General features: G+C 39.0%; 1 long non-coding RNA gene across 1 annotated transcript in view; it reads right to left on the bottom strand.

Moving 5' to 3' along the window:
* Positions 1-231: 231 nt before the first annotated feature.
* LOC145984507 (uncharacterized) overlaps positions 232-25,915 on the bottom strand; it is a 40,870-nt gene continuing 15,186 nt past the window's right edge. Inside the window, exons 2-3 of the long non-coding RNA XR_014441336.1 lie at positions 5,547-5,728; positions 232-2,040 (exon numbers count right to left, since the gene is read on the bottom strand). This is a non-coding gene — a long non-coding RNA (uncharacterized LOC145984507). The remainder of the gene's footprint in view (positions 2,041-5,546; positions 5,729-25,915) is intronic.

Genomic DNA, 25,915 nt, shown 5'->3' with positions numbered 1-25,915 from the left:
TGTTCGAACCTGGGACCCCTGCCACCGTAGGCCACTGTGGTAACCACTCCGTCGCGCAGGTCGGCAACACATTATATGAAAAAATACATTTTTTACAAAAATACATTCATTTATTAAGATTCATGGGTACGAATCCAAGAATGAGTTTTTTGGGGGGACTGGATCGTTGCACTTTACTAGTTTATTAACATACAATACTCAATTTATCGATATTTATATTTTAATCACAGTGATAGTTGTTGGCTGTAATCAAGACTGAAGGCGGATTAGACAAGTTATAATTTGTGAAAGATGACTTAAATTTTTCTCTCTTATATTTACAACAATAATAAGAGCGAGTACATTATAGCTACAGATCGAGTGACTTACAAAACTAGTAAATGTGCCTGAAATGAACATAATGAGCATCGAGTTCTACATTTTAAATTAACTTTACAAGAAGTTTCAGTTTCATTTCTACAATAAACACTCCTCACTTCGATATAAATAAATGTTCTTCCTTCTGATGAAAATTTTGTAAAAATTATAATTCTTAATGAGACGTTTCATTTGCATCACATTTTCTAAATGCACTTTACAATTAAATTGTAAATTATCCTTTAGTTTTAAAGAGCACAAATTATAATAAGTAAAACGTAATGACTAAAATAATATAACGACACTCATTGTACAGTCACAGGCAATAAAAATGGGACACTTAGATCCTGAAACACTCGCTTTCTCCTACGGCGAAAATATGATTTTAATAGCAAGTTTTCAATGGGAACTTCTAGCAACGCCGAAGAGTTAGAAAACACACATAACGCCTTGCAGGGAAGCGAATGTTTCAGGATCTTAGGTGTCCAACTTTCATTGCCGTTGACTACACCTTTCTTAACTTCAGTCTTAGAATGACCCATAACTTCTCTTAATTTGATGTTCACACACACATATTTCCCAAAGGATATTAATAGGTAAATATCCTCAACAAATCTATCAATGAAGTATGGCTATCTGCTAATACGCAATCAGCTTAAAGGTTGTAAAGAACGAAATATGTCCCTAAAAACTATTCACAAGGGGTGTTCACAGTCTTTTTTTTTTATTTGAAACTCTGCATCTCTTTTAGTAATCTGTTCTAGTTAACAAATTCCACTTGTTAACTTGTAGCATAGGAGATCCCTGACACTACACTATGATATTTGCGCTTGTTTTCACATTCGATTCCAATGATTCATGTGCTGAAAAACTACTTTTGTCCATCACCTTATTATTATTAAGGACACTGGAATTAGTTGTGTATTGGTGTTTTCATTTCTGGGTAAAGGGCTGAAACTTATTTATCTGTGGAAATTCGTCCACAGTCTCTAAATCTCATGTTTGCATTGCAGTTGTGCCTTTCAACATCCATAATACGTGTTTAGTCCTTTAAAATATGAAATTTTGAGCTAACACTTTACGCTGACCGTATTATTTGGGGGCAAGAATATTTCTTGGGTGCTCATGTGTGATAATTAAACTAAAACGTTTCCGCTACTAGAACTACTAGATACAACTTGTTTAATACTATTGACTCTCTTCTTGCATATCTATGTATTTTAGTAATCGTGCATTTCTTAACACGAATTGAAACATTTAACCATTAAGTCGAAAACAACATGTTCCTACAGTTGATATACAATTATAGTAATAGCATAGACTGGCCATTGTAACTAAAAAAGATGCATATTTATACTCTCCGTGTTAATAGGCATATTCTATTGCAATACCATATTTAGAGATATACAAAAATATCATAACATCATGATCAGCCAGATCATATGTTGTCTAATATGGTGTCAAACATTATTAGAACTGATGAAGAACGTTATTATTATAGTACTGGTTGTAGCCGTAGTTCTAATACATTGTTGCTCATTGTGAATTAGCTTATATCGAATTGATATTAGTTTAAACATTATCCTTTCATGTGATATTTCCTCGTCATTTTAATTATTCCAGTCCGTTCCATTACAATCCCTTTCACATAGCAGTAACATCATAGCTCCTTCTGTTGCAAGGCTGCAAATGAATTAAGGAAATTAGCATCAACATTCAACAATTCAACTATGAACACTTACGAAAGAGAATTCAACTTTTACTTCAAAGATCTTAAATTATCAGGAAAATTAGATTGAGATAGGATATAAAATAAACAATCGTATTATAATAATAACATTATATATTAATATGCCAAAATAGCCGTGGTGGTCTAGTCGGTAGGGGGTATGACTGCCACGCGGGAGACCCTGCTTTGATTCTCGGGGTGGGTGACCTGAGGTCGGAATTTTCCCGACCTTGTCCCCCTCCCTACAGTTGCTCTGGAGCTCACTGAACCTCAAATCAATCGGTACCTGGGAGCAACCTTGGTGGGTATAGGTGTTCGGAGCGTGGTGCTTATCACCACCTCCAAAATGGCCGAAATCGAGAATGTGTGGGGCCCTACCCCCACATCCCCTAAATGTATCTTCATGTCAAGGTGCTACATCCAATGGGAACTTTACCTTACTATGACAAATTTTCAGAGATATGTCGAAATTATAGTAGTTACATATTATATTGAAGCAATATAAATATAACGTTTCTAATTCAGAAATTGAATGGGTCGGTGCGAGGAAATGTCAGGCCAAATGTACTTGTGAGAAACACAGACTTTTTAAAAAATCCTCGAGTCTGTGTTTTCATTCGGAATTTCTTCTGCCACTCGTACGTAACTTGCAGTCCTCATTCATGTATTCTCTGCTCATGAGCGAGATTTTCACTTCAACTCCAGCTTTTCTGTCCTTAGCCGTCATGTCATGGTAGAGTTGAGTACATTGATATATTCGTCTCCACCTGACATTTAGCCATTAACCTTTGTTTCTCGTGCGTAGTTTAGCATTTACTTCTTAGCCAGAGTCTCAGACAATCTCTATTTTTTTTATTTATTTCTCTTTATTCTCCAAGTCTTTCCAGCACAGATCCATTAATTTTTGTGCATTCTATTCTTCGCGATAGCTACATCTGTAAAGCTTTTAACCACTTTCTCTTACTTCTTCATAGCGTCCAGGTTTCAGTGCCATGTAGCGTTACACTCCACACAAAATAATGCATTAATCTTTTCCTTGGCTAGTTGTTCCAATTACGCAAAATATGCTTATTTTATTAAAGTCTTCCTTTGCCATTGTTCACTTTAACTTCTTGACTGCAGCCCATTCCGCTGCTTCTGTTATATTCCAGGTATCTGAAGCCATCAACTTCTTCAATTCTTTCGACTCGAATTCTTATGTTGAGATCACTTGATTTTATGTTGTTTCTTTTATTTTAACCAAGAACGTAATGGGTTAATTGTTCACCTTGCTCATAGTGGGTACTTAACTTTTAGTATGCAATGTTAATCCGACTCTTTCCTTTGTCTAGTACCCATCTCCCCAAGGCCAATGGAGCATCACTCCAAAATAATGTCATGCGTCCACCCCAAATCATATTATGCACCCCCCAATTATATAATTTGCACCCTCAAACCATACCTTAATCCCCACGAGAGCGTGTCTACCGATGTAAATTTTTCTTTGCTTTACTGAACACTATACTTGATCTGCCCCTCCTCCATAAACAGGGGTGCCCATCACTCAAAACCGCCCCTAAAATCGTTCATCATAACCCCAAAAATAGTTTGGATGAGTATGTAATAATAATTGAAGTCTATTTGAATGAAATATCATGTTAAAACATATTATTAATTGTTCGATTTTCGAAAAGAAAAAAAAACAAACTTAAAGCTAGCCCCTGTGGGCACCCCTGGTCTAGTGCTTCTACTAACTAACACTTTGTTTCGAGAGAGCACCTCTTCTCTCGTCTTCAGGTGCACAATTATTTTTGCGTGTGGTTGGGATCGAACGATCCTGTAATTTTACTGCAAACCTGGTGCTATTACTCTACGGCGCTTTCTCCGGAATTTTATGCAACTTTATATTTCATTTGAGTAACTATTTCTATTTTCTGAGGAGGAAGGGAATAGTTTATATGATTTTTTCAGTTATAAATCTGATTCTTTCTTTGATACTGGTATGATTGTTCATTGAATTCTACGAGATTCATTCCATGCATGTATCGCTGACTTCCATGTCGGACTGGTTATCACAGCACGCTACAAAGCAAGGGGTTGAGGGTTCGAATCCTGACCTGCGCATTATTGTGCTTTATGAGTGCTCCTTCATCAATTTCATCATACCATCACTAATCCTGATGTTCGCAATTAGCCAAAAGTGGCAGAAAATCGAAGTGAAATAAACAAAATTAATGAATCAAATCCATTTATGTATCCACCAACCATAACAAAGAGAGCCATCCACAGTCAAGCAGATAATCAACGAGATGCAATGAAGACTGACTTAAGAGACACGATTTGTGTATCATACTACTCTGGGTTATCAGAAAAAAATAAAAAATATTTTGTCACTATTCCAACTTAGGACAACATTCAACAGTAAGAAAACAATGAGAAGTATACTATACAACACTAAGCAAGAAAACCTCAAATGATCCAGTATGAACTGGATATACAATATTCCATATAAATTCGGACGAGTATACATAGGTGAATCTGGCCAACCTCTAGAGATGGAAAGTTAGACAATAGCCGAGTATGCATGCAATGAATCTCAAAATCAAACAGCAGTATTCTTAGCAACATAGCTAAGTTCTCTCGAAACGTAGTGTTAGAATAAGTAGAAGAAGTACCAGGCATTGGATGTAGTCCAATTAACATTGATGTTAATAAAGAACAAGTGTCACTAACATTCACAGAATTATTATTATTAGTATTTTCAAATAACAATAGAGTAATACTAATATAATTATTAGTACATGCTAATTAGGTTGAGAAAATCAAAATCTATTGGGATAATTTAAAAAACAGAACCTCCGTGATACTTAACTTATTAGAATTAGTACATTTTATACGATTCCTAACTATTGGCTACATAAGTACCTATCTATTCAATCGCGATTATACATCCTATTTTCTCTTTGTCTTATTTACTGAATATCAATTCTATACAAATATTCAAAGTATTTAAGATATACTAATTCCGTTCTAATTTTTAATGAAGCACTGTGATTATCTACAAACAAAAAATATTGAATATATTCTACAGCATGAATCGAAATTTTAAAACAGGAACATTTTCTCAATCTGAATTAGTATATCATTCAAAATGCATGCAGACACATTATAAACGAACTTGTTATTTATATTTGTAGAAAATTACATCAGTGGGAGCTATAGTCGAAGAAAATTAATATTAATTTTCTTCTAAGAAACGAAATGATAGTCATGAACATGCAACTATTAAATTAAACTGTATTTTCTAGAGTTAATACAGAACTACAACCTGGGTATCTCAAAAGTATTTCTACGGATTTCTGCATGCAAACAGATTAACTTCATGATGAATCTTTATAAATTGTTGAATTGATCTGAATAGCGGTAGATTCCACTACGTTAATTTATTTCGAAGAACATATTAGATAAATTATAAACTTACATTACATTTCCTAGCACATGTTCTCCAGATCATATTAAAAGCACCCAGCTTCGCAAGTAAAACCACCACTACCATGAAAATGGTGAGAAGGATCGTGGATATGAAGGCAGCCGCCTGACCAGTAGTCCACCTGTAATATGATGTTCCATTGGAGGGTGTAGTGAAATTCTCTGGATTTTCCCCTAAAAGTACAAGAAGAAATTAAATAATTGAAATATGTTTTGACAGTTATATACCTAGGTAATAACAATTAAAGAAAACGTTAATGGTAAAACATCTTGGGTGTGAAAATAAGCTGAAACGCTGATGAGAAATATTCGCCATAGCTTGCAATGCCTGTGCCTTTATTATTTCCTTTGTAGCAGGTATTTCGTAGCATTTTATTTCAAATTAGCCGATTTGAAATTTTAGGGTATCACTACCGACGTTTGTTGATTCAATTTTCAACCAATAGTACTCGAAGAGTGAGGGTGAGCATGCTATCCCCCCCCTTAGAAAAATTTTCATAAAGCACGCCCCCTTTCAGTTACTGCATTGTCTTCATGTTGAACCATACAAACATTCTTCCATCTATTCCTAAACTCAATTAGCAATTAAACAAAAGAAAAATAAACCGCAAAACCCTGGAGCGCAAGGAAGCTCGAGGATAATTGATTGAAATAACACTTTTGGATGCGTCAACACAGGTTATTTTTCATTTTCACCCTTACATTATACGGGTTCCAGCCCCTAACTGTTACTAAAATTCACACTTGTCTCTGAGGACTTACCTTCCTTACATGTAAAAAGCTGAGGCTGTAAAGAAGCGCTCAGCACACACAAGTAGAAACACAGGACAACACAACTCCACAGAGGACTATCCTGATCGTAGATCCAGGCGCCAAAGCCTCGTTGGCGCCCGTGGATGTGCAAGCAGTTGATATATACAGTGTTCGTATTAAATATTGTAGAACAATAAACATAGTAATTATGAATACTTGTTACTCAGGCGTGCAGAGACGAATGTAAGATATACAGGAAAAATGCAATTTTTATACATTAAGGTAGCAACATTTTTATGCATTCTTTAAAATGCATGTATATGTTCTTGATTATAGTGTAAATAGTTGATATATTTTCTCTTCATTCACTTCCGATTCCCAGTTAACTGAAAAACGTAATCCCAAGATACCAATACAAACTTGCTCTCAGGCTAATATATGAAGATAGGTATAATGAAATGTCTCAGAAAAAATAGTATTTGTAGTTCTTAAAGTAATATAATAATTGAATCAAATCGTTCTTCAAAGATAATGGAGTGCGTCACTAGCGTATGCAGATCATTATTTTTCGGATGAGGCTGCGTTCTAGGGGGAGCGGGATTCACAATCAAATATTTTGTAATTACCATTTTTAACTTAGTTTTGTAAGTTGTTGAAATACATAAATCGTAATCCTGAGTCATTTTAAGGAGGGATTGCATTCACCACTTTCATTTTCCCCGAGTTCTTTACAGCTTTCATTTGAAATTTACTTTCCCAAGATTTCGGGGCTGTAGCGCCATCACTCCTCACCCCTGCAAACGCTAAGAGCTTGGAGGTCTCTTTTCTTACAATGCCTCTCTCAAACATTTTCTGAGAGGTAAATGTGTCATATCATCTTCTACAATGGAAAGATGCTATCTAGAAAATGCTTTATGGACATTGACATTAAGCAAAGAATGCTTGGAAGAGGTTAGGAACCAATACGATCAGCTACAGTGTTGTTGATAAATGGAACATTAATCCCGATTTTAAACAAAATAATCTTTTGAAAGGTAAGAATCACTTTGATGAGCTCAAAGAAGACTATATTTTCTCTGATAGTGAGCATTTTTAGATCAGTATTGGATTTGCTAACACTAAACTTCACGAGAGATTCATGTTACTTCATCATGTTGTTCAAATGTTCTCAGTTTTTATCCAAACGGTCCTATGTAATAGGGGTAACACATATGAAATGATACCAAAGGCAGAGCAAGTTTAGAAATATTATGAAACAGGTCTATCAGTCCCAGCTGAACTGTTATCTCTTCAAATAGCTCTCGAAAGTGACTTATCCGTGTGTGAATTTGTAAAACTACTGTATGAAAAGTGCACTACAATTCTACCCTTCATTCCACTGCTATAATCCTGTTATTTTACTCTACACGTCTCTGCAGCATCAGCAGAAAGGTAATTTTGAAAGCTAAAGAGAGAAAGCGATATTCCGTGTGAAAGTTTGATTGATTGAGTTGGTGTTTTAAGTACACTTTACGCACAGTAAGGCTAATCGGGACTGGACCTGCAGTTTAAAGTGGGATCCGACCCACTATGCGCCTCCAACGGGTATCGAACCCGGGACCCCTTGATTACAAGACGACGAGGCTACCACTGCGTCATCGGGGAGGCCCTCCATGTGGAGGAAGCTACTGAATGATACTGGAAGTAAATCACAAAGAAGCTATTGCTTCGAATAAAAAATAAGCAAGATATTTGTAACTTTGTCAACATGAGATCAAAAAATGATGTATTTATAAAATATATTGCAAGAAGTTAGTTAATTGCTGTTTTGTTAGTGCTGAGAAAATCTGTATTAAGGCTCGGCTGTACCTTTGACCTACTCCCAGCGAAGCCGTGTTCGAAATTTCATCTTCTTTCGAAAAGCCGATCCCAAATTCTGAAAAAAATACATTTGATTACAATTCCTTCTAGAGCAATCCCATGAATCTTCTTGCAGTTTGCTTTAGCTGTTGTCTAGATATTAGCAATAGTTTCGTGGCTTCTGAAGAAACTGGATAACAACAAAAGATTTGAAATTTCCTCTCCCGAGTAAGTGTATCTTTTAGTCGAATACACACGTGTTTTGTACCTACATAGTAGGTACAAGAGTTACGTACGTTCAAAGTCTCAGTTACATGACATTTTGGACACCCTGGTTGGAGAAATCAGAGAGCTGGCGTGTCAAATATGGCAAAGTCGCCAATAATTTGACTACACCAAGTGCCTTTAAATTATATATTTTGTTCTGAAATTTTTCGGTAGCTAGGTACCCGATATTGAATTTGAACGAAGTCAATCAAGTGGTTTCAAAATTATTTACGTAACAAAACATTGGAAAATATATTTTACATGCTAGAGAGGTTTATCTTCCAAGTACGTACGTAACCCTAGGGAATTAGAGGTTCCACGAAATTTGTTGTGAATCATTTGTGCCCATTGCCATAAAAGAAAGCGAACGACGAATGCAAATATTGCGCGTGGTACTATTGGCTACACGGGATAATTTTCTGTCACTTTTGGCTAATCGCGAAGATGAGGATGAGGAAACTGATGAACGGACGATCACAAAGAACACCCATGACCAGGCCTGGATTCGAACCCGGGACCTCTGTCGTCGTAGCGCTCTGTGCTAACCACTCTTTTTTTTTTAAAAAAAAAGGAAATACCCCCTACCCGGAGGTATCCCCCACCATTCATACTTTTCTCACTTTTACACTTTTCAATTGTTACAGTTTCTCAGTTTCTTATCATCTGGACAAACACAAATACCCATGCCTTACCCGGGACTCGAACCCGGAACCCCTGGCGTTGTAGCGCGCTCTGCTAACCACTCCGCCACGGAGGCCGGTGCAATACCAGTTGAAGACAGAAATGAAGGGATTTAAAGTTAAGTAATCCTCTGCCCCCCCTTTCCCCACGGAGTACACTGGAACATTGCTACATGCTACTGCGCTTATGCAAAACATTGTAAGTCTCCAAAGGAAAACTGCAAACAGGAGCAGGGAATTCATACGTGAAAATTTCCACTAACTTGATTTGCAGAGACCTGACTTCGATTTCTACCTGGCGACCTTCGTGGGGGAGTGGTTATCAAAGCGCGCCACTACGCCACGAGTTCTTTGGTTCGAATCCCTGCCTGTTCTTTCTTAGTGTCCCTTCATACTTTTTAATGGCCGCGGTGGCTCAGTCGGTAACGCGTCTGACTACCATGCTAGAGGTTCCGGGTTCGATCCCCGCCGGCTCAAATCCGGGAACTTTTCTAACGTTGGAAGCGGCCCCGGCCCCGGCACCCACCCAGCGTCGAATAACATGGGTGCATAACCGGGGAGTAAAGGCGGTCAGGGGCGTGATGCTTATCACATCACCCCCAATCACGACCGGATCAAGAAAGTGTGGGGCGTTACCCCCCCCCCACACACACCCCGTATACGCCTTCATGGCGTGGTGCTAAGCACAGGGGAACACTTTACCTTCATACTTTTTATTGTATCATCACTCATTCTCATCTTCGCGATTAGCCAAAAGTGCAAGGAAAGCGACTTAAAATAATATAATTCAATTTAAATCAATCAATTCCTATAACTGCATTGGGACCTATGTCATGCACTGCTTGTTGTTAGCGGAAACTTGCGTCCACGTTCATTTAAGTAACGCAGCAATATGTTTCCAAAATTTCTTCAAAACCAAAAGATAGTGGTAATATATGTACTCTCATTGTTCAGAAATCACGGAGGAGGGGGGGGGGGTACTATCTTGCCCCATTGATGATGAGCGTTTGCGACCTCCTCAACGTCCCACCTGTTCCTGAGTCCCTGCATTCATTTGCTACGTATCGCAATTGCTGTGTGGTTTTAACGCACACAGCTGGAAAATGTAAATATATATTCTAAAGTTTGATATTTCAAATGCTCTTGCCTAGGTTGCTTTTTGCCCAGTAGCTGGGGAAGCCAACGGTTGTGTTCCCTCAACGGATTCCCTGTTTGAAAGGTAACAATAGGGCCGTTCCCCGGTAGTTTGGGGCGGGCAGTTTGTCGGAGGTATAAATACCGGGTTCCGACTTTTTTCGGGCTCTCGGCAGTGTTGCCACATGGAGATAAATTTTCCCTTTTTGAATGGAAATTTGGAGGAAAAGGGAAATTCGATTAAAAATAACTAATTTTCAGGGAAATTTTAAGACAGACTCAACATTAATTATATTAAACATTATAAGGGATTTCAGTTTTGAAAGTGAGAAAAAGGTAAAGGTAAAGTGTTCCCCTGTGTTTAGCACCACGCCATGAAGGCGTATAGGGGTTGTGGGGGTAAAGTCCCACACTTTCTTGATCCGGTCGTGAGTGGGAGTGATGTGATCAGCACCACGCTACTGACCGCCTTTACCCACCAGGTACCAATGTTATTCGACGCTGGGTGGGCGCCGGGGCTGCTTCCAACGTTAGAAAAGTTCCCGAATTTGAACCGGACGGGGATCGAACCCGGGACCTTTAGCATGGTAGTCAGACGCGTTACCGACTGAGCCACCGCGGCCTTTGAAAGTGAGAACTTCTTTTTTTTTATTATTATTATTTTGTCGTATAAGTTGTTCTGAGAGGAAGGGTGGAATTTGGGTTGGTTCATATCTGGCTTCCGTTTGGAGCCGAAAGTCATTGACCATTCACCAGGGACGTCGTTAGGGGGGGGCCTGGGGGGGCTTTGGCCCCGGAAGTTGTAACTCTGGCCCCCGCAAACAAAATTTTGATCGATTAAAAATTATCCTAAATTAATACTACATATTATTTTCTGGTAAATTTGTAGCAGAGTTGGAAACACTGTTCCGAAGAAAATCTTCGGAAGCAAATGTAGGACAGCAAAATTCCACCCTTTCCTTGCTTACCAGATTATAACCAAGGTCGTAAAATCTGCCTGCTTAGAGGTTATTACCCTTGCCCTAAGTTCCTGGAAACCAGAGATCCGACCCTTTTGTTGCAAATGACCCTTCCAATACAGATGGAATCAAAGACTCCGCCGTGGCCGAGCGGTCAACAGTAGGTGGTCGAGCGACATAGGCTATGGAGAGAGTTCTCCAGTACTGACATTGTTCTGAGATTTAAAATTGCTCTATGCTTCAGCTTCAGAGCCACAGATTAGCTTTGTGTTCTTGCTTGCGAGGAAGGTCTGCTATCGGGTTCCTACGGTCACTGTGTATTTGTTCGTGTGTGGGAAGAGTTCTAGCGTTGTTGTGCATTTCCATCTTGAATGGATAAATTTATCAAAACCGGATATTTTAAAACTATTTCAAAACATGTGGAAGATGACGGCAATGAAGTTGGTCCAAGTTCTGACGTTCCAAAGTTAGACAAAACAAGTGAATGTACTAATGTGAAAACAATTACTGATCTTGGGGTAGATAATCCTAGGCAACCACTTTTGCAAAACTATCCAAATACTACGTTCGGAAAGCGAAAGCGGTCATTTCAAAAACACTGGTTTGCATCTGCGCCGTGGCTAGAATATAGTGTGGAACTTGACGCATGCTTTTGTTTTCCATGCCGTAAATTTGGCACAGATTCAGGATATGCAGAATCAAGTTTCAGGAAAATAGGGATTCGCAACTGGAAGAAACCATGTGAAAAATTACGGAAAACGAGGAACGTCCTAACATCTAAAATGCATGGAACTGTGGGTGAATTACAAAGTGAGTACCAATCAGTTTTGTAAAACAATTATATGTGTGTGTGTGTGTGTGTGTGTGTTCGTAGTTTAACTTAAATAATGAAATATGTAGTATATGTCTATATATCGAGTGTTCAAATTGAAAAAAATGCTGAGGAGAAAAGTCATATCAGCTTCCCTTATCAAATTTTGAGATTTGTACCTAAAACATACGGACTGATGGTTCAAAGTAAATAACACAAATTTTCCAATTAATGTACAAGAGTTCAGTAATCACAGATCTCGTCTCAGTGGACTTTTATTTCATATCAGAATTATTTTTCTTAGAGGAAGGCAAATTAATCAGGAAATATTTTCTCATCAAATACATATTGTAATTTGCAAACCAACAACAGTATTAATTTTAATGTAAAATTCAGTACAGAAACTGACAATTTATATGCTGATATTAATGTAATATTTACTTGAAGTTGAAAGAAATGATTACGTCAAATTCTTAGCAATACCAAAATATGATCAAGAATATTTAAGAGGAAAATTCTTTACCTGGTCAGGAGTTAAATTAAAAATTTCAATTTGAACACTGGATGTACTTTGATTTTCGTTTCCTGATTTTACATTACTTTACTGACACTTCTGGCTAATGTCAAAGATATGCAACGGTGATACAAGAAATTAATGCATGGACAGTAACAAAAAAAAGCGCCTGCCTCTCCAGGCGAGGACATCGCGTAGCGGTAATGTCGTCACCATATAATTAAGAGGTCCAGGCCTGGGTTCGATATCTAGTGGACGCACATAGTGGTTTGGATCCAACTTTAAACTGTACGTCCAGTCCCGATTGGCCTATGTGTGCATGAAGAGGACATAATACAAAAACTCACGGACTCGAACTTAGATCAATTTGGGACAAAATCGTAATTCGGTAGCTAACGTGCTCAGCCACTGAGGCGGCTAGAATTCAATAGGTTTTCATTTTGGCTATTTTACATTTTTTCCTACCTCGTAGGTTAATTTTTACAAGTCGATGTGGATGGATGAATGATGGACGGATGGAAAGGTGATGGGAGCATAGACAAACAGAATGAGTCACCAATGGCTGGTGGAGGTTTAAACATGGGATCTCTGATTCCGTAGCCCTTTACGCCCACTACTCCGCCACGAACACTGGAATAAATGAAATAAGTAATGCCATTGTTTAGAATGGATGTCGGGGAGAGTGGAAGCCTAGCTAATAACAATGTACACTAATGCATTGTTGGCATTGCTAGCAGATGTTAACGGTCTACCGATACCTCACACAACGGAGAAATAATCTTTACCTATATTTGCATTGTTTTAAAAAATATATATAGCACTGACGAACGAAGGAACAAAGCTAATCTCTATGGTCTAGAGCAGGAATTTCCAAACTTTTTCGTTTCGCCGCGCCGTTAGTGTTTCAAGATTTTTTCACGGCGTCCAAATCAGAATGTAGGCCTATCTAATACTTGCTTTGATTGATTGATTGATTGATTGAATTGATGTTTTAAGTCTATTTCATGCACAATAAGGCTAATCGGAACTGGACCTACAGTTTAAAGTGGGATCCGAACCACTATGTGCCTGCACCGGGTAACGAACCCGTGACCCCTTTATTACAAGGTGGCAACTCTAACACTACGCCACCGGGGAGGCCCTATCTAACACTTGTAACGCTCTGTTAGTGTGCATAGGTTGCTTTCCTTAAGTTAAAAAATAAACATATATTTCAAATTCAGAAACATTTTTTATGTAAAATGTTCTAAATAAGAACATGTATTTGGAACAATCATATCAATGACTGAATTTCAGTGAAAATATTGGAACATCTTGCGGCGGCCCCGTACGCCTACCAGGGCACTCCAGGGCCCACTTTGGGAACCACTGGTCTAGAGATTACAATTTCTGTAAAACTGAGTCCGAGGTTTGAATCCTGAAGGAGATATTATTTTCTTTCACTATTACAATAACTGATCCCATTGTCGTCGTAATCAAAAATAGTTTAAAGTCCATTTTATGCTCAAATAGATTAATTGGAACTGGATTTATAATTTAAATTTGACTCCGACCCATTGTGCAATGCGTCTCCATCGGGACTTGAACCTGGCACTCTTTGGTTACAAGGCAACTTGGTAAACCACACCGAGGAGGTCCGCCGTGGTAAACATGACGTTATAATAAATATGCAATATAAAGCAAAAACATGAATTTATTCTTAAGAATGTTAAAAAACAACAAGAAACAGAACATTTGAGTCGCCAATAATATTCTGCATATTACATATCATAATTGTGATGGCGATTTGTGAGTTTTCCTTCATTAATTGCCATTCATGATCGTCAACATTGCGATTAACTAAAAGTAACAGAAAATCGGCACAACATTAAAAAAAATAATATACGTAGAATAAAAAAAATAGGTGTGAAACTGAAAAAGAAAGGTAATAACAAGTTGATATTTACTACCTATTTTTTGTGCTTTTTGAAGTTGTCAAATTTTGTCATTTTTGGCGCCAATTTACCTGTCTATTTAGCATGCTTTGTGGCTATTATAAACCCGCTGCCTACTGATAACACGAACTCAAGAAAGAAATAAACAAGTGTGAAAACACCTACTTCAGTGTCTTTGTGCATGATACTTGCACAAACCATCAACGTTGTTTTGGGAGAATGCAGGGTGCAAGTTAAGAGGTGCGCAATTTTCGAAATTGCCGCAAAAAAAGTGCCACGCATCTATTTTTCCTACTACATCTCGAGGCACTGGTGTACACATGGGGGAACTGATGCGACTATAACTCTCCCGAAATTTCTGTCTTTGAACAACTTTCAAAAGGAAGCTTAAAAGTGGTTAATTATGAAATATGTTATCACTCGCATAATTTAAAGTGCTGTTTGCGCTGGAATACTACTAAATGTGCTAGAATTTAAATTTGACAATAATTTCAATGTTAAGAGCGTCATTATTATTATTATTATTAATGTTTTTATAACGTCCTATTATTGTTATAATTACGTCCCTGCCTAAATTCACAGCCAGAAATAAGATTGATTGATTGATTAAGTTGTTTTAAGTCCACTTTGTGCACGGTAAGGTTAATCGGGACTGGACCTACAGTTTCAAGTGGGATCCGAACCACTATGTGCCTCCACCTGGTATCGAACCCGGGACCCCTTAATTACAAGGGAACGACGGTACCACTGCGCCATCGGGAAGGCCCAGAAATTAGAATAAAACGCGATGTTCTTTCTTCAGGAAAGCAACATCTTGACAGGCGGCCCTAAGACCAGCACAAAGCTTGAATGGAGACAATACAACAAGCTTGTTCAACAAATGTTGGCGAGATGGTTGCGGACAACCAAAGGCGGCACTGCGTCCCAAATACTCTGAACTGCCCGTCATAAAATGTTCCTGCGAGACCTATTTCTCATCTGTGGTCGTCACTGTATGACTAGACCCCTTTGTGTCGAACCTGACAAGGCAGGGAGCGGTCTTTTTTGCTTTAAGGAATTAAGGGAAGGAAATGGCATTCAAATGGCAGGGAAGACTTATCCCTGGGTTGAGTTATTGACAACCCAGGGATAAGTCTTCCCTCTGTTTCAGTGCACCGTTTCTGTAAGGCAATACGCAAATACGGTTAAATTTTCCCTTCCCCAGTAAACCTTTGTTTTCGATTCATTTTGTTCATTCTGCTAGATTTTGCTTCTATCCAGGGTGCCAAGTACCAGAACGGTCCAATGACCTCGCTGCCTTCCAGCAAGCAATAACTTTAGTGAGGAGGTAGGAGGGCTTGGGAGGGAGGAGGGGCAGATGCAAGAGGACGAAGAAAATGTAGCAGTTTACTTACATGATGACTCGTGAAAGTATTTGTTATTGCCTGTTTGAAAGAATGAAAGGTATGAAATTAGTAATATTTTTCTTGTTCGCTTCGCTTTAATATAAGCGTTTCTAATAAGTAACAAGTTATAATTGTTACCCCAAAAAACTGTGTATATGTGTGCGTGTGCGTGTATGTAATATGATTTGTTAATGATTACGTACTGGATACCAAATAATGAAAAAAGTAAAGTAATGTGCTCCCCAGTGCTTTTCGCTATGCCATGAAAGCGTATAGGGGTGTGTAGTTAGGGCTCCACACTTTCTTGATCACGGCCAAAGGTGGAGGTGATGTGATCAATCAGCACCACGTCCCTGGCCTCGTTTACCTGCCAGAGTTTCCTCCATGTACCCACTTTATACGTACGACGCTGGGTGAGCACCGGAGCCGCTCGAACAGGTGAAAAAAAATCCCGGTATCCTCCAGAATGAATAGGAAAGATCCTACACAGAATAATTTATCAGTTTAGCACTTCCACAGGGGATATAGTTTCGATAAAAAAGAAGAGGTTGTCATTGAGACAAGCAGAAAGTAAAATACATTAAGGAAAACTGTAAAGTAATAGTTTAATAGTAATTACATAAATTGATTTGCTTACTGAAAATTGTTGAACTCTAATTTTTATTTGACCTCCAGTATTCATATATACGTATATTATATACACTTCTTAGTAGTTTAATATACCAATGCACTATATATGTAGCAATATTATAATGTAATATACTATTATATATATATATATATATATATATATATATATATCTGTGGTGTGTGTATGTGTGTGTGTGTACATTACACACACAGAGTTATTTACCTTTACTGTCTGGAAATATTTACATAGGAACAAATTTCAGATTTGGCCCCCCCGAACTGATCAACCTAGCTACGTCCCTGCCATTCACCCTTATGTGCCGGCTTTGGGAGTGGGGGTCTGAGGGTATTGTTTATATAAGGCTTTCCGCTTTCCGCTGTTCTCTGAATTTTGCCTCAAACACTGCACGTGCAAACCATAATGTTCACGTCGTCGCAAACTATCTTTACTTCAGTCTTCATTGGACACTGGGTTAATCGTGTGCGAGTGTTTGGTGGAAGGTTTTGCCCGTCTTGGACGATGGAAGATCAAGGGAAGCAAAGGAAACGATCTGCAACTCCAGAATATGTTAGAAAAATTCATGGGGAATTATCTGAAGGTGAAAAAACACCGCGGAAACAAGTTAAAAAATTCCGTGCGGAGTGGCAAGAAGATCCGCAATTCAAAGGTTGGCTTCAACCAGTGAAAGACGATGACTGCAAGTGTAAGTGCGTAGCATGTAATGTTGTGCTAAATTGTGAGAAAAATGAATTAGAAAAGCATGCTAAAGGACAGAAACATAGCAACAACGTGAAAAGCTTCCGAAGTACACACTCCATGAAATCCTTTGTAAAAGAAATCCAAGACTAGTGACCACGATAACACAGTAAAGGAGGCGGAAATACAAATTGCCACTTTTTTTGCCGAACATAACGTAGCGTTTCATGTTGTCGATCACTTAGTTCCGGTGTTGAAAGACGTGTTTCGCGACTCCAAAATTGCAGAAGATTTGACTCTGAAATGGACGAAGAAACGGCTCTAGTAAAATATGTAGTGGCTCGCGTGGAAACGGAGAGACTTAAGGAAGTGTTAAAATATGTTCCGTCTTCAGTTTTAGTAGATGAGAGCACGGACATTTCGTCTCGGAAGACAATGTGTGTCATGGCCCAATATGTGTCTCCTATCAATGGCAGAGTTAGGACACCGTTGTTAGAACTAGTACAACTAGACGTCAAGAATTGTTCCGCTGAACAAATATACACTGCGTTCAGGAACTGCCTGGAGCAAAATTATATTTCTGTAAAGAATGTCATTGGCCTAGCGTGTGATGGAGCGAGTGTCATGGTCGGATCGAAAAAATCATTTTCGACTCTGCTTGAAAAGGACAGCAATAACTTAATTCTCATGTGCTGCATTTGCTTTCTTCGGCGATTGTCTCAAGCAAAGCATGTGAAAAGCTTCCGCGAACTCCAGAAAATCTTCTTCGTGCCATAGCGCCATACTTTTTTCATAGTGCGAAACGTTGCGCAGAACTTGTTGCATTTCAAGAATATATGGACTCTGAAAAGAAAAAGTCTTGAAATTGTCTGGAACGCGGTGGCTTTCCTTGCAACAATGTGTTACTAGAATCTTAGAAAACTGGACTGTTCTGCAAAGCTACTTTCGTGTTGGAGTTTTCGAAGATAAGTTTAAATCGGCTGAATTTATTTCAGCAGAACTAAACAATCAATACACTAAAGCGTATTTGTTGTTCCTAAAACATGTCTTAAACTATTTCAACACGTTCAATGCCCATTTCCAATCTAGAAAAGTCCTCATTCCACTCCTTGCTGAAAATTCGAGACAACTTTTCTGCACGCTTACTCAGAACTTTTTGCAGTCGAAATTCAGTAGTGATTATGATGGCCATGTTTAGGATCCAAGACATTTTCTGCCGCTGAATGAAGTTTTTCTGGGCCAAGAATGCGAAGACTTTTTACTACATCTTCCTGGTGAGGGAACAAAGCAAATTCGGGTGCGTTGCTTGGATTTCTACATCGTGGCAGCTACAGAAATTCAGACCCGTCTTCCAATAACATATCCTCTCTTCCAAGAAATGCAGTTTCTCCATCCAAGTGTCGCTCTCGGTGCTAAAAGCAGTGCACAAAATTTGAACCAGCTACGTAATCACTTTCGTGATTACATTGACACATGCGAAGTGATCTCTGAATGGAGAAATCTTCCTCATTCCCTCAGCGAACAAGAAAAAAGTAAGATAAGTGCAATGGAAGTTGATGAAATGTGGCATTATATATCCGAGCTGAAGACGTTTGAAGATAAAGTGCACTTTTCAAACCTTGCAAAATTATCATCTCCGGTACTCAGCCTGCCTCATTCTAATGCTGAGGCCGAGAGGATTTTCAGCATAGTGACAAACGTGAAAAACAAGATGAGAAACTGCATTGGAACCGAGGCTTTGTATGTAATGGCAATTGTTTCGATCATCTTTTCAGGCTAAAGGTGTGAATTGCACAAACTTTAAAGTTACGCCAGAACATTTGAACATAAACATGTACAGTGTCTCTCAAAAGTCTTAGGACAACGAAATTTTAAACTAAGCAACCCAATTTACGCAAGGCGTTGGTGGGTTGCGTGTTGAGTTATGCTCAATTTTAGGGTTGCCACATGCACAATAGATATTCATGAAATACACAAAAAAAAAACAAGTATTATTGTATAGTATATCGCAAATGACAAAATTCTTTATGAAAGAAAAAATCGGTTTTCTAGTATTTCATCGCTAATGAGTCTACAGAAAGGAAAAGAGGAGATGGGAAACAAAAGGTGACAAAGGAGAGGAGAAACAGAAACCGAAAAGAGAACAGGAAAAGTAGAGGTGAGAAGGAAGAGATGATAGACGAGGAGAGGAGAAGTAGTGAGACGAAAGGAAAAGACTCGAGGAGAGGTGGGGAAAATGGAGCAAAGATGAGAAGAGAGGAAAGGAGGAAAACGAGAGGAGAGGAGGGGATGAGACGAGAAGAGGGGAGTGGAGAGTAGAGTAAAAGAGAGAAAAGATAAGAACGAAAAGAAGAGGAGAAGAGTGCAGTGGAGTCGGAAATCGAAGACAGGAGAGGAGTGGAGAAGGGCGGGTTGGAGACAAGATGCGAGAAAAGTATAGAAGGCGATATGAGATAAAAGCAAAGGAGAAGGAAAAGAGAATAACAGAAGGGACTGGAGACGAGAGGAGAGAAGAGGTAGTTGCAGAAAATATCGTCTTGGCGTCAAAAATTGATGCATTGATCAAATTATCGACATGAAACATTCGATAACATTTTAAAATGTATTAAAGAATGTATTATATCGGTGCGAAATGCCTTTCGGCTGAGTACAGAGCAAGATCTTTGATTATTACCTGCGATTATATCACTAAAACAGGGACGTCGTTAGGGGGGGGCCTGGGGGGGCTTTGGCCCCGGAAGTTGTAACTCTGGCCCCCGCAAACAAAATTTTGATCGATTAAAAATTATCCTAAATTAATACTACATATTATTTTCTGGTAAATTTGTAGCAGAGTTGGAAACACTGTTCCGAAGAAAATCTTCGGAAGCAAATGTAGGACAGCAAAATTCCACCCTTTCCTTGCTTACCAGATTATAACCAAGGTCATAAAATCTGCCTGCTTCGATGTTATTACCCTTGCCCTAAGTTCCTGGAAACCAGAGATCCGACCCTTTTGTTGCAAATGACCCTTCCAATACAGATGGAATCAAAGACTCCGCCGTGGCCGAGCGGTCAACAGTAGGTGGTCGAGCGACATAGGCTATGGAGAGAGTTCTCCAGTACTGACATTGTTCTGAGATTTAAAATTGCTGTATGCTTCAGCTTCAGAGCCACAGATTAGCTTTGTGTTCTTGCTTGCGAGGAAGGTCTGCTATCGGGTTCCTACGGTCACTGTGTATTTGTTCGTGTGTGGGAAGAGTTCTAGCGTTGTTGTGTATTTCCATCTTGAATGGATAAATTTATCAAAACCGGATATTTTAAAACTATCTCAAAACATGTGGAAGATGACGGCAACGAAGAGGGTGTTGGTCCAAGTTCTGACGTTCCAAAGTTAGACAAAACAAGTGAATGTACTAATGTGAAAACAATTACTGATCTTGGAGTAGATAATCCTAGGCAACCACTTTTGCAAAACTATCCAAATACTACGTTCGGAAAGCGAAAGCGGTCATTTCAAAAATACTGGTTTGCATCTGCGCCGTGGCTAGAATATAGTGTGGAACTTGACGCATGCTTTTGTTTTCCATGCCGTAAATTTGGCACAGATTCAGGATATGCAGAATCAAGTTTCAGGAAAATAGGGATTCGCAACTGGAAGAAACCATGTGAAAAAATTAAGGAAAACGAGGAACGTCCTATCATCTAAAGTGCATGGAACTGTGGGCGAATTACAAAGTGAGTACCAATCAGTTTTATAAAACAATTATGTGTGTGTGTGTGTGTGTGTGTGTGTTCGTAGTTTAACTTAAATAATGAAATATGTATATGTCTGTATATCGAGTGTTCAAATTGAAAAAATGCCGAGGAGAAAAGTCATATCAGCTTCCCTTTTCAAATGTTGAGATTTGTACCTAAAACATACGGACTGGTGGTTCAAAGTAAATAACACAAATTTTCCAATTAGTGTACAAGAGTTCAGTAATCACAGATGTCGTCTCAGTGGACTTTTATTTCATATCAGAATTATTTTTCTTAGAGGAAGGCAAATTAATCAGGAAATATTTTCTCATCAAATACATATTGTAATTTGCAAACCAACAACAGTATTAATTTTAATGTAAAATTCAGTACAGAAACTGACAATTTATATGCTGATATTAATGTAATATTTACTTGAAGTTGAAAGAAATGATTACGTCAAATTCTTAGCAATAGCAAAATATGATCGAGAATATTTAAAAGGAAAATTCTTTACCTGGTCAGGAGTTAAGTTAAAAATTTCAATTTGAACACTGGATGTACTTTGATTTTCGTTTCCTGATTTTACATTACTTTACTGACACTTCTGGCTAATGTCAAAGATTTGCAACGGTGATACAATAAATTAATGCATGGACAGTAGAGGTCTGCACGGGCTCGGGCCAGGCCCTCGGGCCTAGGCCCGGCCCGGCCCGCGGGTCGGACTCGGGCCATAAATAACCAGAACTTCTCGGGCTCGGGTCGGGCCCGGGCCTCGTGGCTATTTTGTTAGCGAATATTGTCATCGAAAAATAATTTTTAATTATTGAAATTATGGTTTACTTCGAGAATGAGAATACATTTTTTTATAACAGCTAGTTAACGAAGTACAACAGTGCCCATTTTTTTTTTCAAATGCTGAATTGGAAAGTAATTTTAATTATGTTTTCGGGCTCGGGCCGGGCTCATGTTTACTTATTATCGGACTCGGGTCGGGTTCGGGTTTCTTTTCCTCGGGCCGGGCCGGACTCGGGCCTTACAATTTAGGCCCGTGCAGACCTCTAATGGACAGTAACAAAGAAAGCGCCTGCCTCTCCAGGCGAGGACATCGCGTAGCGGTAATGTCGTCACCATATAATTAAGAGGTCCTGGCCTGGGTTCGATATCTAGTGGACGCACATAGTGGTTTGAATCCAACTTTAAACTGTACGTCCAGTCCCGATTGGCCTATCTGTGCATGAAGAGGACTTAATACAAAAACTCACGGACTCGAACTTAGATCAATTTGGGACAAAATCGTAATTCGGTAGCTATCGTGCTCAGCCACTGAGGCGGCTAGAATTCAATAGGTTTTCATTTTGGCTATTTTACCTTTTTTCCTACCTCGTAGGTTAATTTTTACAAGTCGATGTGGATGGATGAATGATGGACGGATGGAAAGGTGATGGGAGCATAGACAAACAGAATGAGTCACCAATGGCTGGTGGAGGTTTGAACATGGGATCTCTGATTCCGTAGCCCTTTACGCTTACAACTCCGCCACGAACACTGGAATAAATGAAATAAGTAATGCCATTGTTTAGAATGGATGTCGGGGAGAGTGGAAGCCTAGCTAATAACAATGTACAGTCACGGACACTTCTGGGTTGTAGTAATCCCATTGACTTCCAATGATATCGTTACTACCCAGAAGTGTCCGTCACTGTACATTAATAATGCATTGTTGGCATTGCTAGCAGATGTTAACGGTCTACTGATACCTCACACAACGGAGAAATAATATTTACCTATATTTGCATTGTTTTAAAAAATATATATGGCACTGACGAACGAAGGAACAAAGCTAATCTTTATGGTGTAGAGCAGGAATTTCCAAACTTTTTCGTTTCGCCGCGCCATTAGTGTTTCAAGATTTTTTCACGGCGTCCAAATCAGAATGTAGGCCTATCTAATACTTGCTTTGATTGATTGATTGATTGAATTGGTGTTATAAGTCCATTTCATGCACAATAAGGCTAATCGGAACTGGACCTACAGTTTAAAGTGGGATCCGAACCACTATGTGCCTGCACCGGGTAACGAACCCGTGACCCCTTTATTACAAGGTGGTGACTCTAACACTACGCCACCGGGGAGGCCCTATCTAACACTTGTAACGCTCTGTTAGTGTGCATAGGTTGCTTTCCTTAAGTTAAAAAATAAACATATATTTCAAATTCCAAAACATTTTTTATGTAAAATGTTCTAAATAAGAACATGTATTTGGAACAATCATATCAATGACTGAATTTCAGTGAAAATATTGGAACATCCTGCGGCGGCCCCGTACGCCTACCAGGGCGCCCCAGGGCACACTTTGGGAACCACTGGTCTAGAGATTACAATTTCTGTAAAACTGAGTCCCAGGTTTGAATCCTGAAGGAGATATTATTTTCTTTCACTATTACAATAACTGATCCCATTGTCGTCGTAATCAAAAATAGTTTAAAGTCCATTTTATGCTCAAATTGATTAATTGGAACTGGATTTATAATTTAAATTTGACTCCGACCCATTGTGCAATGCGTCTCCATCGGGACTTGAACCTGGCACTCTTTGGTTACAAGGCAACGTGGTAAACCACACCGAGGAGGTCCGCCGTGGTAAACGTGACGTTATAATAAATATGCAATATAAAGCAAAAACATGAATTTATTCTTAAGAATGTTAAAAAACAACAACAAGAAACAGAACACTTGAGTCGCCAATAATATTCTGCATATTACATATCATAATTGTGATGGCGATTTGTGAGTTTTCCTTCATGATCGTCAACATTGCGATTAACTAAAAGTAACAGAAAAGCGGCACAACATTTAAAAAAATATAATATACGTAGAATAAAAAAAATAGGTGTGAAACTGAAAAAGAAAGGTAATAACAAGTTGATATTTACTACCTATTTTTTGTGCTTTTTGAAGTTGTCAAATTTTGTCATTTTTGGTGTCAATTTACCTGTCTATTTAGCATGCTTTGTGGCTATTATAAACCCGCTCCCTACTGATAACACGAACTCAAGACAGAAATAAACAAAGTGTGAAAACACCTACTTCAGTGTCTTTGTGCATGATACTTGCACAAACCATCAACGTCGTTTTGGGAGAATGCAGGGTGCAAGTTAAGAGGTGCACAATTTTCGAAATTGCCGCAAAAAAAGTGGCACGCATCTATTTTTCCTAGTACATCTCGAGGCACTGGTGTACACATGGGGGAGCTGATGCGGCTATAACTCCCCGAAATTTCTGTCTTTGAGCAACTTTCAAAAGGAAGCTTAAAAGTGGTTAATTATGAAATATGTTATACTGTCTCTCCCCCTCCCCTCTGAAAAAAAACCTGCACACGTTAGTGTCTAGAGGAGTTACAAATCACTCGCATAATTTAAAGTGCTGTTTGCGCTGGAATACTACTAAATGTACTAGAATTTAAATTTGACAATAATTTCAATGTTAAAAGCGTCATTATCATTATTATTATTATTATTATTATTATTAATGTTTTTATAACGTCCTATTATTGTTATAATTACGTCCCTGCCTAAATTCACAGCCAGAAATAAGATTGATTGATTGATTGAGTTGTTTTAAGTCCACTTTGTGCACAGTAAGGTTAATCGGGACTGGACCTACAGTTTCAAGTGGGTTGGTTGGTTGATTTGTTGTTTTAAGTCCACTTTATGCACAGTAAGGCTAATTGGGACTGGACCTACAGTTTAAAGTGGGATCCGAACCACTTGTGCCTCCATCGGGTATCGAACCCGGGACCCCTTGAATACAAGGCGACGACGCTACCACTGCGCCATCGGGGAGGCCCAGTTTCAAGTGGGATCCGAACCACTATGTGCCTCCACCTGGTATCGAACCCGGGACCCCTTAATTACAAGGGAACGACGGTACCACTGCGCCATCGGGAAGGCCCAGAAATTAGAATAAAACGCGATCTTCTTTCTTCAGAAAAGCAACATCTTGACAGGCGGCCCTAAGACCAGCACAAAGCTTGAATGGAGACAATACAACAAGCTTGTTCAACAAATGTTGGCGAGATGGTTGCGGACAACCAAAGGCGGCACTGCGTCCCAAATACTCTCTGAACTGCCCGTCATAAAATGTTCCTGCGAGACCTATTTCTAATCTGTGGTCGTCACTGTATGACTAGACCCCTTTGTGTCGAACCTGACAATGCAGGGAGCGGTCTTTCTTGCTTTAAGGGATTAAGGGAAGGAAATGGCATTCAAATGGCAGGGAAGACTTATCCCTGGGTTGAGTTATTGTACCCCTGCTGTTTCAGTGCACCGTTTCTGTAAGGCAATACGCAAATACGGTTAAATTTTCCCTTTCCCAGTAAACCTTTGTTTTCGATTCATTTTGTTCATTCTGGTAGATTTTGCTTCTATCGAGGGTGCCAAGTACCAGAACAGTCCAATGACCTCGCTGCCTTTGAGCAAGCAATAACTTTAGTGAGGAGGTAGGAGGACTTGGGGGAGAGATGAGGGGCAGATGCAAGAGGACGAAGAAAATGTAGCAGTTTACTTACATGATGACTCGTGAAAGTATTTGTTATTGCCTGTTTGAAAGAATGAAAGGTATGAAATTAGTAATATTTTTCTTGTTCGCTTCGCTTTCAATATAAGCGTTTCTCATAAGTAACAAGTTATAATGGTTACCCCAAAAAACTGTGTATATGTGTGCGTGTGCGTGTATGTAATATGATTTGTTAATGATGACGTACTGGATACCAAATAATGAAAAAAGTAAAGTAATGTGCTCCCCTGTGCTTTTCGCTATGCCATGAAAGCGTATAGGGGTGTGTAGTTAGGGCTCCACACTTTATTGATTACGGCTGAAGCTGGAGGTGATGTGATCAATCAGCACCACGTCCCTGGCCTTGTTTACCTGCCAGAGTTTTCTCTATGTACCCACTTCATACGTACGACGCTGGGTGGGCACCGGAGCCGCTCGAACAGGTGAAAAAAAATCCCGGTATCCTCCAGAATGAATAGGAA

This window comes from Lepisma saccharinum, chromosome 2 (assembly GCF_977018435.1).
Source record: "Lepisma saccharinum chromosome 2, izLepSacc3.1, whole genome shotgun sequence".
Classification (NCBI taxonomy): domain Eukaryota; kingdom Metazoa; phylum Arthropoda; class Insecta; order Zygentoma; family Lepismatidae; genus Lepisma; species Lepisma saccharinum.
The sequence above is the reverse complement of the archived record's forward strand: the minus strand, read 5'-3'. Positions and strand labels throughout refer to the sequence as shown.